This window comes from Calonectris borealis, chromosome 1 (assembly GCF_964195595.1).
Source record: "Calonectris borealis chromosome 1, bCalBor7.hap1.2, whole genome shotgun sequence".
NCBI lineage: Eukaryota > Metazoa > Chordata > Aves > Procellariiformes > Procellariidae > Calonectris > Calonectris borealis.
Window position 1 is genome coordinate 78,247,205 of NC_134312.1, and position 13,195 is coordinate 78,260,399.

Here is a 13,195-nt window from a genome sequence, read left to right on the forward strand (position 1 = left end):
TCGGCTGAGAAGGGTGTGATTTGTTTCTCTAAGCTGGTTATGAGTCTCAGTTGCCCAGGATCCATCAGTCTCTTAAACTCTCCATAGAGGGTTGCTGTTGTTCTTAATAGGAAGCTACTGTTCAAGGCGGATGTTTTTCACGTAGGCTTCAGAAGCAGTTGCCTTAAATGTGGTCTGGCACCTCTGCAGACAGAGGCTGAGCACTGGGCTCGGAGAGGGGCCGGCGTGAGGATGGCTGTGGGCAGGACCTCCCCGCGGTGCAGGAATTGCTTATAAATAGGAAGACAAATTGAAATGTTCCCTTTTTGGTTTTCCACCTCCCGCAGTTCTTGGGAAGAGGAAGGAGGCCAATAAGAAATGCTGGTATTTTAGTCAAAAGCAAAGGCAGCTGAAGGGGAATGCCTTTTTTTTTTTTTTTTTTTGAGCAATGCTGCTGCAGAGAGAGCGCCAGGCTGCTGTGCAAAAAATCCTGCCCTGGATTTGCTCGGTTTTCAAATACAGGGGTAAAATAGTTGACAGTCCCTGTCCGTGAGATTGCCTAAAGTGACTGAGCCAGCAAAGGAGACCCAGCGGGTGCTCAAGTGAAATTCTTCCAAAATGCTCTCCTTTACACTCACTGCATCCTTTCCCAGTAAAACCCTTCAAATGCTGCTTCAAAAATTCATGAGTTTGAGTGCTTTAATGGAAGCAAAGGAGAGATCTTTCCGTTTCGTCCTGAAAGAGCCTGTGGAAAGTTCACAGGGGACTTTTAGTGTTTAGTCATGCTGCGTTCACCTATCCAAGGACTCTTCTCCCTGAGTTACCTGAAGCTTTAATGTTTTATTGAAACACTGTGGGATGTTGACTTTCATGAGAGACCTGTAAATGGGCAGCATGTAAAACCAAGGCACTAATATATCAAATATGAATTTAGCTTAAAATGATGCACGTTATGAATAGGATTTTCCAGCCTTTTCCTGCTGAAATTGTTCAATATTTTTTCTATAATTTTCATTAAAGCGGAGCCAGGGCAGTGCAGAGATTTAAAAATCTCAGTCTATAAAGACATTTATGAATTCCAGAACCACTGCTATCGGGTTTTTTTTTTTTTGTCTGTTTTGTTAAGTCGTAGTCACCCCTTGGAAAATGTGTTACTGATCTGCCTCCATGATTAAATTCACAGCCTGCTTGCAGCGTTAAAACGCTGGCAGTGATGCAGTTGCATTTGCAAGCTTTGCTTGTAAGATGTTTTCACTTAGCTGAATACGAATTAAACTTGGGGTGCTGCGAAATCCAGTTCACAAAGCGCTTTTTGCAAAATGGAGCATCACCATCTACGTCTGTGCAAGCACACTTGCAGTAATCTGTGCACCAGTTGTCCATGCCATCAATTAGTCCTTACATTTACGATTCAGTATATGAGAGAGGCTTTAAATATGAATTATTGGAGTTTTGAGTGTGGAGAGGTTTTAAGTAGGAGTTTTGAATGTGGAGAAAGTCCTAATCTGAGATAAGAGGGGAGATTTTTTGGTACTTTCAGACTAGGTTAATCCTGTAATTAGCCCCTTAAAGTTTCATTTTTGTTTTTGGTATGTTCTAGCTTTTTCTTTGTCTCCATGGAGTTAAATTTGACACTTTTTAATGCAGAGCTTTCTTTAACTTTTTCATCTGACTTCTTTTAAGAGTAACACGAAGGATTTTCAGGAGAAATTATCGCCTTTAGGTTTCTATCTTCATAAATTTATGTCCTCAGGGATATAAAAGCAGATTAAGTGTCAAATTGCAGCAGAAAACAAACTCAGCAATACATGCAACAGAAATAGACTGTCAGCAAAAAAAATTCAGCTATGAGAAGTCAGCATTAAAAACAATCTTATTATTTGTCTGAGGTACAATGTTGCCCCAGGGAAAGTCAATAGGGGCTTTCCTATCTATTTCTGTAGCCAGAATTCATCAGAATTCATCCTTTAGTTATAATTTGAATTTACGGTATGAGCTTTAATTCCATTAAAGTGAAATTTTTTTTTAAAGGAGAAAGATCAGGGAAGTAACGCCCAGAAGACATACTGCCATCTTTTTATCTCTGGCAAAAAAAAGAAAAAATATTTTATACCTGCAAATCTTTCACAGGTCTGAAAGAAGAGTGAACCAAGGTGCTTGGGAAGCCAGATATAGCATAGGCTGAACCCTGTAGCCTTGCTTGCTGGGACCAGTTGTAGACTGGCTTGTTAAGTGGCTGGGAAAGGGAAGGCCAAGAGCACAAAAGGCCACTTGCTTCATAGACTGAGATAAGGCTTAGATAGCCCTAAGGAAAATCTACACCTATGAAACTCAAGGAATAAAGCCAAGAGTACAGATGGTACGTTTTATATCGATGTCTTTTCACTTAATTCTTCCCATGCACTTTTTTCCACGCTTCTGGTTGATTGAGCTGAGCTTGCAAAACTCTGAAAGTAGTGGCCAAGCCTTTGCAATTTCCAGCCATTGATATGCTTCCCGGTCATTACAGCCCCAAATTAAAATCTTTGAGTAGAAAAGGGTCCATAATGGTGCTGCTGTGGGTTTTCACATGACAGACCTTCATCACGTCAGCCTGCCAGGCTGATTGTAGTTTAATTGCAATCACCATTTCCAGCCAGTGTGTTGATTCTTGGCTTGCACCTTTGTAGACTGCAGTCACTGAAATGATAGAGCTTATTTGCTGGCCCTCACAGCTGAATTGAAAGACATATGCAATAATACCCGAAATTAGAGTCCGTGTGATTGATTTCTCTGGCCGTAGCTGGCTAAGCAGTAGGTGTAAGTGGGGCAACTGTGTCAGCTCCACTGAAATACTGATGTACAGCAGCTCTTGTTGTTGGTCCTGAGGAGGAACTGACAGTCCCTTCGCTGAGCAAGTTCATGCTGTATGAAAAATAAATTTTCACTCACAAGTAAGTTAAAGTACAGTCACTTAGAAAAGGAGGGCAATTATATTAATGTATTATTTATAATGCACCTGTGATGCATGATCCTGTGTTTTACCCGGTATTTTTGAATGCTCACTAGTATTTGGACAACTAGCCTCTCTGCCAGAAGTAGCATTTTGCATTTGAGCAAATTCCAAAGTAGCTGTCCTTTCAAGCGGCATCACCAGCCATGCTACACCTTTTTCTCCTCTGCCTCACACACACAGAATATACCAGGAAATTACACTGCCCTGTGGCTCAGAGCAGTTTGAGCTGAGTCTGGATTTGTGGCAGCTTTTGGGGTCCAAAAACCCCTGGAGTCGTGTTTCTTTCTGTCATCGGGAGGTCTCTAAAGCTACAACGTGATGGTTATGTCTGCAAAAGTATTTTGGGTTGTTCAGCATGGTTCCCCTCAGAAACGTGTATTGCTGCTTTCCCTACAGCAAGGCGGAGGCATAGGTAAGTAGTATGCGCCTGAGAAAACTGTAAAGCAGTTCTGAAATTCTGCCTCTGGGAAATGCCTGGTTTAAGGCATGGTATTAGTACTTGATAACAAAAGGCTACATGAATTCTTGATTTGCTTTACCTGCCAAAATAACATGCTGATTGCTTAGCTGGTGCAGGGAATATTCTTAATTACGGTCTCCTGGAACTTCTGTACAATAGCATCATGGGTTGTTTTTTTTTTCAGGCATTCTCTTTTTCCCTTTCCCCTCAACCTATAAATAGTTTAAGATATACAGGATATTAGATGAAAGCAAGATAAATGTAATTCACAAGTTTAAAAAAAATAATAATTTATACTTCATGCATGCATTGACGGAATAGCTGAGCTTTGATCATCAAAGTTAGGTCGACTTAAATAAAAAATGCAGTGGAGTTTTATTCTGAAATAACCCTCAAATCCTGAAGAATATTACTGTGATGTTGGTTTATTATCCTGGCTAATCAGATTATCACAGATTATAGGCAAAATGGAGGATTTTTTTTTTTATCTGCTAGCATAGAAATGTCAAAGCGGGATCTCCAAGCAAAACACTACTTCCATACTGATAAGCATCTAATCTTTTGAGAACCAAATAGCTATTATTACACATTCTATCTGTGTAATAATATCTGTCTATAATCAGTGGGATTTCTCATATACTTTAAATTAGAAGATTAAAAATCTTCTTCAATTTGCCTTTTAAGCATGGAGGGGGGAAAAAAGCCAAAATTCATGACAAGGCCTATTATATTAGATACGTACTTTGATAGTATCCACTTCCAGCTGAGATCAGTTGGCTTTTGGAAGACCTCAATGTCCTGACCACTCCAGCAGTTTTGGCAGATGCTAATATAAACCCAGCTACGTCAAGAAAGCTCTACTCTGATGCAGCTTGCTTTGCTCAGAGCAGTTTTCTGTATGCTGGTACAACGTCTAGCTGTGTCCACAGGAGTTTTTGTTGGTATAGCATGTTTATAGCCAGTGTACTATGCTCCTATCTTGTGTTTTTGCTATACATCCCTCACTTCAAATTTGTTCATGTGTCATCTCCCAGATGCACGCGTGTCGCTGAAAAGGTTGCTTTCCCTACCTTGCCCCCAGGTACTAAAAATATCAATTCATGGCTCTGTAGCCTACAAGCTGCGGATAATTTCTCCCATTCTGCAGGCTGTCTGCTGAGCTGCTTATGTGTGCGCTCCTTAACGCATTGCAGTCAAAATGCACTGACTTCGCACAACACTGTTCTTTAAACTAACACCTCTGACTAAAATAAGTGGTAACAGAATGAAGCTCACACCCATAGAGCAGACAAAAGGTGGGAGTATAAGGGGATTACTTAGTTCTCTCAAAAGCAGGAAAGATTAACCTGAAAATATGTATTTTTAAACACATGCAGTTATTTACATCCTTGCAAAGTGGGTATGAAATGCCACAAAACAAAAGCAAGAGCGGTTTGTACCCGGAATAAACTGAGTCAAAAAGGAGATCTATATATTCCTAGTTAGATTTAGCAGTGTGTTAGAGCTGGTACTAATGACTATGCAAGTGCAAGGCATGAAGAACCGTACTCAGAATGTGGATGCGGATGTGTGTGAATACCGCTGTGTCTGTGTGTATGTATATATTTTTTATTTATTTATTTTCCTAATAGTGTGTTATATTTATTGATCAGTGATTTAAAAAAAAAATCTCTAAATTATGAAGATGTGTGTATTGGGGTTAGAAGTCACATAATGATAAATTCTGTGCTGCACCAAGATAACCACTCTGGGGTTGTTTATTGTCTTAATAGTCATCTTGGAGAGGCACTTCAAGACCAGCTCAGGACAGGCAGTGATATTACAACCATCATTTGAAGCCCTAAAGAAAGAATTTCCAGTATTTCTAAATGATGCATTTAAGACTTTTCTGGGCCTTATAGGACAGCTGCTCTCTAAAGATGATCACCGCAGATCATGCAGCATATTTCACACCTTCTTCTGTCACCTTTAGTGCTAGAACACAAAACTACTTGCACTGTGTGTGCTGTCACAAATGAGTGATTTAGGTCGCTTAAAAAATCACCGTCAAAGGTATTAGCAAAAAGTGGGTTTATAGGAATTTATAAAAGTGCGACTTAACAAAGTTCAGTGGCAAGGTTCACTCTATCACTTATTACATGGATGAAACATACAAAGGAAAATCAAGTTAGAATCAAGCTAGAATGATTTATACAGAGACCAAAGACACAAAAAGGTAAGGGAGACCCTCTCGATGAGTCACGAGGCTCAGGGTGGGCCCCCTTGCTTTCTTAAACTGCTGATGGAGCTTAGGTGCGGCTAGATCCACTCCTAGTCCCAGACTTGGTCAACAGTTTATGTCTAAGGGATTATGTGTGTCTAGTAGCAGTCTAAGGTTCATTCACAGTTTAAAGTGGTTCACAAGATTTTAGCAGCACTTAATCATTAGCTAATTTAACATTTACAAAGTGAGTCAATAGAATTTACTACATTGACTTAATTACAGATTCAAGATGGCAATACTTATACTATACTTGCTATCGGGTATTGATAGCGATTCACACACGCACGCACACGGACACAAAGATAGATAAATGTACAAAGGTATACCTGTTAAAAATTCCCTTCGAGTTCAGTGAAATATTCACTTCAAATGTCTTGGCATTTGTCAGCGGGTGAGGGTTGAGCCTCAAGGAGTGAAGGGTTTTGGCCCAGGTCCCGTCGTCAGCTTTCAGCGACGGTCCTCCGAACTTTGCAAACGTGAGAGTTGGGGAGCTCTGAGAGGTGTCCCACTCGGAGGGAGATGCTGGCCGCAGCCCACTGCAGTCCAGGAGAGCTCAAAGGGTCTCGCTTAGGACTGCTGTTTATAGGATCGCAGGATTATTGGCTTTAGTCATCAGTAAATTTCCATCCTGGCCACAATCTGGAACACTAACAATGGTACCGTTCCACTCGAGCTACGGTCCAGGTAAGGAATGTTCCAAGGCTGTCAGGGGATGATGACGAATTATTCCCGCTCTCGTTCCCCACCTTGGCCAGGCAACAGGGTTCCTGGTACGGCCAGTGCCGCTCCCCCCCTTAGCCACGCAAGAGGGCCTGGTACGGTCAAGGGACACGCAACTGCCCAACTCAAGGGGGCACAAGGCCCCTTGACACAAAGGCCAAGGCCCAACGGGAAATCCTGAAATCGTGGAACGGCCCAGGGGAGGGGGGAGATGCACCACCAGATGTGCTCATGGAAGCTCTCTTACCCTCTTTAGTGATAGGTATAGCTCTTAGCGTTGGTGTCAAGGAGTTGCTCCCCCCGAAGAAAACAAAACAGAAAAGTGCAAGAAGAAATGTTTATTTCCATCGGTGATGAGAAGGAACAGCACTTGTTTCACTTCTGCATGTGTCGTGTATGAGCTTATTAGTGCACTCTTGAGAAACAATTCGTAGAATAGCAATGTGTGCAATACTACTTTTCGTTCATCTTTTGTTGCAGAGCTGCCTTTTTTGCAAGGGGCTGACTTTTTTCAACCAAATTGTATCGCCTGTCAAGAATTTTCATGTGACTCTCGGAAACCTGCTGCAGTGTCTTCCCTATTTGCTATTCAGTCCTGTTTTCTTCTCCCTTTGGCAGGTAAGCATATGTTTCTGCAACACTATTTGCAACTGGAAAATGTTTCCAATTTCAGACACCTGGAGAGTTTGTTTTGTTGGACTCACTAGGGTTAACACCTCCCTTCCAAAATTTCCCACAGAACCGACTGTATTTTCTGCCGTAGAAAAATATCTGAATAACAGTGCAGTACTTTGGGATTTTTAACATCAGCTCATGTCAGTCTACATCCCTCTAGCTTTAGTGCAGCTTAAAAAATGGTAAGCATGGACTTTCAGCTGTGAATCTATTTACAGCTGAATCAAGGTTGTGAGCAAGCAATACAGAAAATTGCTTGAATTTCTGCTCTCTGAGAGGAGCCTCTAAATAACTTTGTGTCCTTGGGAAAAAAAGCCCTGAAGTAGAGAGCCAGAATGGGTGATGCAAAAGCTCGGGGGTGTTATCCACCACGGCGACCTCGAGCTGAATGAGAGGGTTCAGATACTGTTCTCCAAGATCTTAGTCAGACAACTGTTGCAGGAACAGATTAAGCTACCCCGGCTGACTGTGCACTGATGCATATGAGGAATTCTCAAATGACCTATATATGATTGATGTATATGTGGGCGTGGCAAGAAGAGGCACCGAACAGCTGAGTGGTAGTAATATCTTACACAGCTGCAGCTATTTCTGCAGAGGTGCCTGGCACAACCCTCTAGAGTTCCTTAATAATCATTGCTAGAATTGAATCCGCGTTTGAGATTCAAGATTTTTAGGAAGGAGGAAGTTTTACAGATTTCTTGAAATCACTTTCAGTAAACGGTAGTCATTAACAGAGAGTGTGTATGGGGGTGTGTGTGTGCATTTATGTGAAAGGAAAGTAAATGTGCTTAACCTGTCTTTGATGTTGTTCTGTTTTTCTTTTAACATTATCATCGCATGTAGTACCTCTTGTTTTTTCAAAGCAACTTAGAAATTTTCTCAGAAAACAATTGCCAGTTTCCTCCTCCAAAAGAATTTTCTTTCTGAACATATTAAGGGACTTATTTTCTTTTAAAGATTTCTTTACTTTATCACTAAGCTGCAGAATCTAACCTTTGCATGGCTTCAACTTTTTTTTCTGTGGCTTTTAAGCAAAGAGGTCTTTTCTAAAGGGTTCGCCCTTGAAAACTTCTGGTTTGATTTACTTGGCAGTAATGCATGCTTTCTTCCCAATTTGTATCGAGTCATAAATGACAGGAATGCCTATTCCATGCTACTTCATTGCAGTGGTAGCTGGATTTTGCTACAGTGGCTACTTGGTCTCATCTCAAGCTGCCTGGGTAAATGGTCCCCTATAATCTGCAGCTCCCACTGGGGCCTTGCACCATAATCCAGTGGAAGGCAGTGACCTACAGCAGAATTTAGCTTGGTCTTCAAACTGGGCACAGATGTTTAAAAGTGAGAGAAATAATTTTCATTTGCACTGCACTTTTTTCCCCAAGGATTTCCAGAGTGTTGTTACCTACTGCCAGTCTGGATTCCCTGAGAAGTGAGTTAGCAGCACCAGTAGCAGAGAGGGGGTATTTGCCAGCTGTGCATTGTACAACGGGAACTTGGTAGTCCCAGGTCATGAAGAGTATGGGTGTGGGCGTTGCTCTTCTCCTTATAAGTGATTTCTCTGGAAAAGTTGAGGGAAGAATCTGAGTATAACTCAGTCAGGAAATCCCTGCTACCTCTGCCCACGTTATTTCATGCATACCCAGAAAATTTCTGCTCCTGAACTTTACAACCTTCTCTAAAACAAGTATCCATGTCTGCTGTTAACTAAGTTAGCAGTCTACCAACTAATCTGTAACCAAACATGAGTTCTGTCAGCAGCAACTCCAAATACTGCTGTTCAGAGGATTCAGCCATTGCCAGCAGAACTAAAAGCTGCTCTAATGCTTCACTGAAGTATTTTGAAAAGTTCACTGTGAACGCTCCATCTTTTTGTTCGTTGTTAAACTTTTTATTCTTGGTATTGTAACTGCCCCTCAGAGTAAACAGAGACATGTGTATGCCTTCTGTTTTTAGTAGAGCATTTGCAAATTATCCCATTGTAAACTGTTTATAGATTGCTGTGTAATCTGTAACCTTACTATGATGGACAGTCAGATCAGAGTTCCCACCACACGAGGAGGCATTATTAGACATTATGCCTTGAGCAACTTCCACCACCCTGACAGAGTGCTGGCTGACTGGAAATACCAATGCCTTATGAAAAAACACTTCCTGCCTGCTGCAAACCCAGCAAATTTTATAACCACTTGGGTTTTTTTCATTGCAAAAGCCGTAACTTCTCACTTGCTGGCAATATAATAGACTTTAAGTGATGCTTAAGGTTTTAAGTGCAGCATTGTATTCAAATTTTATATTCCAACAGTGTGCATATTTTCACAGTTACATTTATTATTTGCTCTTCATTATGGTATGATATAATTTAAAGGTCTTAGGAGTCTGGTTCTGCTGTAACAGGGACGATAGAAAACACGTATTAAAAGTTTCAGGCCCCCATTACTTTACATCTGCGGGCCATGGCCTTTGTAAATGGTTGTACAAAGGTTTTACTTTCTGGATGTGTAGAGTCCCGTATTATTCCATGGAAATGTCAAAGGTTTCAAACCCAGCACACACAGAAGCCTTGGCATAGCAGGGGCCTAATCAGAAGCAGCAAAGTAATGTTTGCTGTGCTCACAACGAGACAGAAGTCAGAGGAGAGTGTTGAGATAATGAAGGAGGTTAGCAATGTTTACTGTGTCACAGCTGATAAGTGCTCAATCTTTTTGTAATTAGTATTATGAGAAGTTCCTCGCAAAGTTGTAACTCTTCGTTTGCTCTCTTTTTTCTCCTCCTACAATACAAAGAGGAGAACCTGGCTATCTTTACTTATTGTTTAATTCTCCTTGTCCACTGGTGGAGTGGGTGTTACTCTCAGCTCAACTTTTCTGTAAAATCTCAGCTGATTCCCTAGCCAGAAAATGCTCTTAACCAGCAAATCCCATTTGCCTTTCTGTTAAGGCTGTCCCACGAAGGCTGCACACGTTGCCCTTTTCTTCCAATCCCGCAATGCCTTTGGTAAGCAGCAGACTCTCCTAGAAATACTCCTAATTTAATATCTCCCTACTTGAAATACCAACTGAGCTTGTAAACCAAAGACATCTCCTGAAGGTCTCTTCATCTAGAGTCAGAGCACGTACTTGAGGAAGTGAGACATTCATTAGTTGGATCCCAGATTATTTACATTTGTATCATGATCAACCAGGCAGTAAGAGACTGGGGATGACATTCATGTCATCTAACTTTAGGTATTTACAGCTTGGAATACTATATCCCTATCTGAACTACTCACATTATGTTCTCTTTATACTTGGTGGAGAGAACAGGCATGTTCCGAGCGTGACTTACCTGACCAGTTTTAAATATTCTTTATAGGATGCGATGAAGTGCACCCTGGATGTGCCCAGTTTTCTCCAGCAACTACAGAATAAGGCGTGGATTTTCCTGTACATCTCTGCTTGTACACATTTCACACATCCCACTCTTGATGGCCATTACCCCATTTCCTAGTAGCTAGTGTTGAATGAGCTTAAAAAATGGAAAGGCCAAGCTAGAGTGACTGAACTTTATCACAAGAGTGTCTTAATTGCACCTTCCAGTTCTGACCTCCCAGGTCACTATGCTGCTGTCACTGCGGTCACGAGCGTCTCCCCTCTCTTCACAGCTCTCACGGAGAACTTAATCAAAAGGAAGGAATTATTTCAAATGTTATGCCCAATTTTCTCCCTGTTACTTATTTACCATCTCAGTAAAATACAGGCAGTAGTAAAGCGTAGATAAAAGCATAAATATTCTATCATCTATTGATCTGCTTATCTAACTGTATGTAAAATAACTATCATCAACTATGTAACAGCTGAAGTCTTACATTTATTACGTTTAATTTTGCTATAGGTAAAGAAAGATGAAAATAGTATCTTTCATTCCTCATTTTTCCCCAACTGCACACAAATGCAACCCAAACAACTTTCATAGAGCTGAGCAAAGGAGGACGGGTCACTCCACTGAGGTTTGAATAATCTTCCAAAAGTTAAATAATAAGGATTACCAAAATAAGGCCTTAAAAATCATATACCAGGCACAAAAAATCATGATGTGGTCTTGAAAATTGATTATTTTTTATTTCTTTAGAACTTGTGTTCTGCTTTTGAACTGAAATGGGACTGTTTCAGCACCTGATGTTGAAGGCTAGATAGCGTTTCTTGATAAAGTAGTAAGAAAAGTATGTAGATAAATGCAAGTGGGTCCTTGTCACATTTTCATTAAACCTCTTAACTAGGACTTAACAAAGTATCTAATAATTTTGGATCCCTTTGGTTTTGGCCCTCTCATAGGGAAAAATTGTTACACAGTATTAAGGATTCAGTCTTTAAAAATTAATGCTCCTATACTTTTTTTTTTAACACTACTGGGTACTAACAGTACAGTTGGAAAGCCTTTTGCCTTTTAAAAAAAAATGCTTCAAAACATTTGAACCAAGAAGATTTTCTGTTGAAAGCATAGGTAGGAAGCAATGCACTACAGTAAATGAACAGTGAAAATTTCTATTTCATTCCAGCAGAGTAAGTTTAGATGTGTTTATGTTTCATATGACACGCTAAATTCTTGTACTAAAACCAAGGAAACCCAAATGGAGTCAATGAACCAAAAACATGGATTAAAAAAGCTGTTTATCTTTATGCCAATCTGAGTCAAAAGTTCAATTCTGCATACTCTCCTTCCTCAGTGTTCAAATCTCGATCCAAAAGTTCCTGTTGGAGCCAATCTCTAAAACAGATGACTAATAAAACTAACATCATGACACGCACATACATACACATACACACATATCTCCTTTTTAACATGCGGAGTACTAGCTGAGGGCCAGGATTGTTTTAGATTTATTTTATGTATGAAGTGATTCAACTCTCCCTTCCCTGTCCTCCTCCCTCCTCCCAGTCTGGCCAAATCTTTGTGCTGACTCTTACCATAGCCAAATATTGCAGAAAGGAAGACGCTTTTTTAATTTTTTTTTATTTTTTACCAAAAAGGTAAAAAGTTTTTACTTTTTCTCCCTGTGTTCATCAATCAAATTAAACAGACAGCTTAAAAATTGATGCAAGCAAATGGCATTCAAAGTGCCCTTGTGCATTTTATAATTGCACCCAGCTGTGATGACAGTCCCACAGAATATATTTTTGCATTTTCTTTTCTTCCGGTACACTTCATTGGTGATTCACTCCCTAGAAGAGATTCACCCCTTTTAGGAGAGAGAGAGTTTACTGGTTTCATGACCTTTTATTTCTGCAGTAGAAAGGGTGAACTCACTTGGAATAAATACGAACCAAGCCAAAACATTACACAGGACAAAATTAATTCCAAATCTGACCTTTCTGAGTCTTAGGGGGAAAAAAAAAAAAGGTAAAAAAAAAAAAAAAGGTTACTTCCCTCTATCTTTTGACCGGTGCCTTACAATTTGCAAGCACCAAAATACCACAGCAGGGACTAAAGCTTTATGGATGTGTGTCCTGGTGAAAAGCAGATGAACGGCAAAACTGGAAGACTGGCAGCGCTACGGCCGCCTTTCAGGTAGGCGCCTGGAGCGGGGCGGGGGGAGGCCTGTGGCCGCCTGGAAATGCCCGGGTGCCCTGGCTGGTTTGAAGCTGCCGGTGTGCCTTGCCCCCCCCCCACCTCACCACCACCGCTTGTGGTGGCTGTGGCTCAGAAGAGCAAGAACGAGAAAAGCAGCACTTATAAACATAATAATGCTGTTTTGCCCCCCATTCGATGCCGGGCTGTGGAGAACAGAGCAAAAGTGTGAGGCAAGGAGGCTTTATTTGCTTGCCAGGGACACGAGAGTGTCCCATGGGAAGCATCTCCCACCAAGGAGGGGTACTGGCCTCAGATTTTTGTCCCCCTCTAAACAGGGGGTCACACGCCGCTGCTCCTGCGAGCTGCCTGAGGGAACAGGGGACCAGGGACGGGTCCCGCCTGTCACGTTTGCCATGCTGCTGCTGCCCCTTTCATGCCATTTGGAAAACCAAAAGACGGACATCTTTTATAAAAAAACCACACGTGACAGAACAGCGGTTGATTATAAATGTTTGCGGGAGTTAAGCTGTTTCTGTCACGGGGCCGCCGGCCT

The 13,195-nt window shown here is 41.2% G+C and overlaps 1 protein-coding gene across 1 annotated transcript in view; it reads left to right on the plus strand.

Annotated features, from left to right (window-relative positions):
• The window catches only part of PRR5 (proline rich 5), a 93,749-nt gene that overhangs the window by 18,013 nt on the left and 62,541 nt on the right, over nt 1-13,195 (plus strand). Inside the window, exon 3 of the mRNA XM_075161890.1 lies at nt 6,898-7,035. The gene's annotated coding sequence lies outside the window, so the exon portion shown is untranslated. The remainder of the gene's footprint in view (nt 1-6,897; nt 7,036-13,195) is intronic.